This window comes from Vanacampus margaritifer, chromosome 4, assembly GCF_051991255.1.
Source record: "Vanacampus margaritifer isolate UIUO_Vmar chromosome 4, RoL_Vmar_1.0, whole genome shotgun sequence".
Classification (NCBI taxonomy): Eukaryota; Metazoa; Chordata; class Actinopteri; order Syngnathiformes; family Syngnathidae; genus Vanacampus; species Vanacampus margaritifer.
Genome location: NC_135435.1, coordinates 7,626,013 through 7,632,416, shown reverse-complemented (window position 1 = coordinate 7,632,416; position 6,404 = coordinate 7,626,013).

The following is a 6,404-nucleotide window of genomic DNA, read 5'->3' as shown; positions in this document are numbered from 1 at the left end:
GCCACGGGATGTAATACCGCACTCTCTCCTCCAGGCTGTCGGGAGCAGACTCTGTGGGCACTGGTAACTGTAGGTTACTCAACGTAGAAAGCCAGCCTTACCTTGGTTAACTTGCAGATTTAAAAAGAAAATCATTAAAAAATAATAATAATAATAATAATAAAAAATAAAAATAAAACCTCACTGAAGTGACCCAGAAAAAACGAAGAAGCATACAAATGACAAAAACAACCAAAGCGTGTAAAATATAATAATAAAAGCATGACTATTGATTGAACGCAACTGTTTTCAACACAATTGTTCAAATTTATGTTATACAAAGACATACAGTCAAAATACAAAGTAGACAGGGGAGGCACTGCCTCCCTGTCCCATCCCCTGGACCGTGTGAAGAGTAAAAAATAAAAATAAAAACATTACATTAAATCATTCACCATGTTATTTCTGTGGTCGTGTTTTACATTGATTTTCTTTTTAATGTCAATTGTTTCATCCTGAAAATGACTTTGAAATAAAATAACTGAATTTGCTTATTTCCCGTTCATAAATGCACATGCAAAAAGACTAGGGGTGGGAATCTTTGAATGTCTCACGATGCGATTCGAATTCAGAATCTATTTTTGATTAACAACGATTTTTGATTCAAAATGATTTGATTGACAATGATTTTTGCTTCAATTTATAGATGTTCAAGGAATCGTAATGATCTACTCCAGTCTGACTCGCTAATGCTAATTAGTGCTATTCGGAGCACTTTAAGCACTCAAAAGAATGGCTCTACGCTGCAAAAAAAAAACTTTTATTGGAATAACATGATCGTGACTTTTTCCTTCTACTCTATAATGTGGCTACAACTTAACACTGTATCAGACCGCTTGGAACCACACTGCCCCTAAGTCGCCAAATCAGGTACAACATGGACAGCACTCCCAATAAAGGCACACACAAACAAAGGGAAGACAGTATAAAATCATTTAAATAAAATTGATTTTGGGACGTTTAAAACCGATTCTGAATCGTACTAAATGAGATTCTTATGAGAATCGATTTTTTTGGCACACCCCTAAAAAAGACATTCCTTGCCACTATATGTATTTCATCTCCCATATTAATAATAATAATAATAATAATGGGTTAGATTTATATAGCGCTTTTTGGACACTCAAAGACACATCACAATACATTATTCATGCACTCACACATTCACACTCTGGCGGCGGTAAGCTACTTAAGTACTACTGATGTTCCACAGTCATGTGTAATATATGTCATGAATGTGTGTGAAATATTTAGTCTTTCTGTTGGGCAGAGAAGTGACTCAAACAGCTTGGTGAGCCAAGAAAGTACTGTGCCGCTGCCGACGTGGGAATGCTGTGCTGTGCTCCTTTGGTGCAATATAGAAGCACAGTAGTACGGTGCTTTTCCATATAACTACATAAGCTCTTGCACAGAGATTCTGAACAGGTGGCTGGGATTGCAAAGTGGGTTGCACATTCATTATGGGTGGGTCACGGACAGGTTGTAAAAAATTATAGGGGGTCCTTGGTGTATGACTGTACAAACATACGACTTTATATTCATGGCTTTTATACAAATTATTGTAATGTAATTTTGAGTTTACTACCAGTACCATGTTTGTGTGTAGTATGTTTAAAATATGATATACATATTTTATTTTATTTTGACAGTACATTTTTGTTATTGTTTATTATTCATATAAAGTAGGAAAATGTGGGTCCAATTGTGACAAGAGTTGAGAGCGGAAGCTTCAGCAGGTTGAGGATATGAAGACCTATCCGCCATCTTGAACTGGGACATCTCGTCCATCCATTCACTTGTATTGAGCCAACTGTGTTTGGTTACAACAAATTAATTCATAATTCATAAAATTCTTTACCAATGTGGACACAGAATGATTTGTTACAAACATCAGATATGCAGTTATGATACCATGAACGGAGTAATTTTATAATCAGGTTGTCATGACAGAATAATACATTTTTCTTTTTTTTAATGATGATTATAATTTTATTTTTATTTATTTAATTTTTTTGGGGGGATATCAGTAAACAATAATAATGAATTTAATATTTTATATAACATTTTAAGGTGAAGTGAACCCATTCTTTTTTCTTCTTTTTTTTTACAATAATATGTTCTATGCAGGGTGGCACGGTTGCTGACTGGTTAGCACGTCCGCTTCCCAGTGTTGAGGACGTGAGATCGAGTCCGGGCTTCGGCCTTCCTGGGTGGAGTTTGCATGTTCTCCCCGTGCTTACGTGGGTTTTCTCCGGGTACTCCGGTTTCCTCCCACATTCCAAAGACATGCATGGCAGGTTAATTGAACACTCCAAATTGTCCATAGGTGTGATTGTGAGTGTGAATGGTTGTTCGTCTCTGTGTGCCTGCGATTGGCTGGCAACCAGTTCAGGATGTACCCCACCTACTGCCCGAAGCCAGCTGGGATAGGCTCCTGCGCACCCCGTGACCCTTGTGAGGACAAGTGGTTAAGAAAATGGATGGATGGATGTTCTATGCAGCCCCACTAGTCTAATTACAATATTTTGGACAATATTGCGTTGGTGGAATATGAGTTAAGCAGCAAAATCCAGCCGTTTTTATCCATCTCAGGGGGCGGCCATTTTGCCACTTGCTGTCGACAAAAGATGACATTAATGTTGCTCAGGTCTCAGGTAACAACCAATCATAGCTCAGCTTTAGAAAACAGGTGAGCTGTGATTTGTCATTGAGGGGAACCTGGTCATGAAGGGGAACCTTAAACATTTATTGTCAATAATATGTTATATGTGACCACGCTAGTCTAAACATGACATTCTGATTAAGATTACATTTATGGAATATGAGTTATGAAGTAAAATTCAGCCATTTGTATCCATCTCGGTGCAGCCATTTCGCCACTTGCTGTCGACTGAAGATGACATCACAATTACTCAGGGCACAGGCACAGAAGGCCACCTCCTGATGCATTTTGTTGCTTAACTCATATTCCACTAATGCAATATTAACCAGAATACTGTATTTAGACTAGTAGGGCAATGTAGAAATGTAAATATTTTACTGCAGCTCTGCTTTAAAATTATTTATATCGTGCTGCAACTGTGAGTTGAATTTGATCTGCACCTTCCTTACTAATGGTGCGGTTGATTCTGTGGTATTGATCTACCGATAGTCTCACAAGTATCACTTGTGTATCGACTACGCTAAGTTTCAATAATAAGGGTACGTTTGGAAATGCACTCCAAGCACACTCTGCTACATTCCAACAGTATGGAAACTCACAACATTATTGAAATGTGCCATTGGGGTATTCAAAGTGCCATACTCTCAGGGTGCCTGGATTGCACTCTGGCAGCTCTGACTGAGGTCAGAGTGTGTCAAAGCGTCAGACAGTAAAAGATGGAAGGAAGAGTTTTTGGGGCTAACGGGGGATTGATTTGCCTGGACAAAACATTGTTAAGCTCAAAGAAAAAAAGGCTTTGTTTTGCCTCGGAATATTCACGCTCTCAGAGTAGAATGTATCAGATTGTATTTCCAAATGCACCACCCTAGTTAATACATTAAAAAGTGCTTTTGTCACTTCAATTGTTAGAATAAATTAACTATATACAGGCTATATAACAAATGTGGATATGCGGATGTTTCTGAACACCAGTCTGCCAAGTAAAAACATCCAACTTTATGTTAACAATAATAATAATAATTATTAATTTATTTTGACAGTTTAATTTAGAAAGTATTTCTTTTTCTGTCAGGACATGTACTTAAATAATCCTGGCCAGTTAGGGTATGGTTCATTTTATGAAATAAAATACAATTTATTTATTTATTTGTATATTCATTAATGACACTAATCTCATTTCATTGTTTTGAATGTATTGGTGACTGGTAAAGCTCAATTGTGCCTCTGGGCATTTACTTTTTTACATATCCCTCATAAAAAATAAGTAACTAATATGTTATGAACAAAACACACATTACCATTGCTAAAATGGTCAATTATTGTCATGCGTTTTATAATTGTGGTAAAATAAACATTCACATAAAGTATTGTTGTGGAAAAAAATGCCAGATAAAGTAATCATGTTATATCAAATCAAAATCGTCTGCCATCACTACTCATTATCTTTCATCTTCTTTAAAAAAAAAAAAAGAATGTGCTGCCTCACTGGTTGCTCCCGCACTGGTATATTTTGTCATTTGCTGGCTTCAGCTGTCGCTCCACAGCAAGGAAGCAACTTGGTGGGTGGGATTGACCCTGCATGTGTGTAGCCTACTGGGCACAAGTTGTTGTTTTTTTATTTCTTTGTTCGCTGTTCCTCTGTCAATGTTACAATTACGTCATGAAGCAAATATTTTAGTGGCACCTTGACAAACAGGTGTGAAAACAAAAGGACTGGTTTTCGCATGTAGAGTTGCTCATGCAGCTGAGCCAATCCACCTCAGCAAAATGTTTGCTGCTTGGAAGCAGATATGTTCACAGGATTGCATCCTATCAAGAATCACTGCTTTGGCAACAAACACATTCAATCAGGCTGTTAAAAGGAAGACAACGTGAAATTATTGTCACTCATGTTGTCTGTAACTTAGCAAGAATCAAACCGCTACACGTTTTTGTTTTTTCATTTTGTCGCGTGAGGGGTTGGAAAAGTAGCCAAAACCAAAATGCTGAGTTTGAGACATTTCACTCTGTCTTTGTTCGCTTGTCTCTGTTCACAGCCATGTCAGTGGAATTAGTAGAATAGAGCAGGGTGAGCCATACCCCTGGTTAAAAAGCCCCCCCGCCCCCCTAAATCATAACCTGACCACTCAGCCCTTACCTTGGATCAACAAAGAGACCTTGTTAAACTTTGTTGTTAGCATTGAAATGTTTTTACTTATCGGGAATCCAAAGAAATAAATTTGGGCCAAGTTGAATTAGTTATAGTCGTGTATGATTTCATTACCTTTCAAAAGTATTTACTTAGGCATACTTATTGTGTGGGCAGCACAGTGGTTGACTGGTTAGCACGTCCGCCTCCCAGTGCAGAGGACGTGAGATCGAGTCCGGGCTTCGGCCTTCCTGGGTGGAGTTTGCATGTTCTCCCCGTGCTTGCGTGGGTTTTCACCTGGTACTCCGGTTTCCTCCCACATTCCAAAGACATGCATGGCAGGTTAATTGAACACTCCAAAATTGTCCCTAGGTGTGATTGTGAGTGTGGTTGTTCGTCTCTGTGTGCCCTGTGATTGGCTGGCAACCAGTTCTGGGTGTACTCCGCCTACTGCCCAAAGCCAGCTGGGATAGGCTCCAGCACCCCCCGTGACCCTTGTGAGGAAAAATGGATGGATGGATGGATACTTATTGTGTACATATGTTGCTATTCAAATTATTTACATTTTCTTTTAAGGGGGAGACTTACGCCGCTTATTCTGATATTTTTTTGTTTTGTTTGTAAAAAAAAAAAAACTCCAGAGTTATTGTGATCAATTACTGTAATCGCACAGACTTGCTACATACAGTGCAATTCAATATTAAACCTTCTGATACTTGTATTACGTAACAGCCTGTTTTCATAGTCATACAAAGGTATAATTATAGTGCAATTGACAGCGATGCAAAGCAGGAACAAAAAGCCTGTTTCGAAAAAGCAAAGCACTCGATCGATAAATTAAGATTCATTAATCAAGCACCTGAATGAACACAAAACATTAATAATTTCCAGGTACTTTCTATACACCGACAGCAGAGGATCCCCCTGACAAGTGAAAATGTACAACCTTTTCACTATGAACACTTTGACACACACAAAAAAAAAAACACCCATGAGACAAGAGTATTCATGATTTTGCATTTTGTACACCAACACAATGTATTTTTGGGAAAAGAAAACTATTGAAATAAACGGTCTGGTTGCACTCCTTTTCATCATCAGTAATTGAATGATTTATTGGATGAGAACATGCAGGTGCCGCTGATCCTGTTTTTACCATCAGTCTTAAATGTCTTTACACTTGATAACATAATCCTTTCTTTGATGAAGAAAACAAACAAACAAGCATGAACAATTTTATTCTGGGGATTGGAGAAGATGTGTATTGTAAACGCTCAATGTATAAGAATGTATCTTTTAAAAAGGTACAAACCAGCAGGACCATTCTTAAGCAGAAAACCAGATGGCACGCACGCACGCACGCACGCACGCACGCACGCACACACACACACACACACACACACACACGCACACACGCACACACACACGCACACACACACACACACACACACACGTTCTTCAATCACATCCTATTTGACAGATGAAACAAAGATAAACTTGTATCTGATAACATTAAGAGAAAAGTATGTTCATCATGTGAAACCGTCCGCTGTATTGTTCAAAAGCTATGTCAGG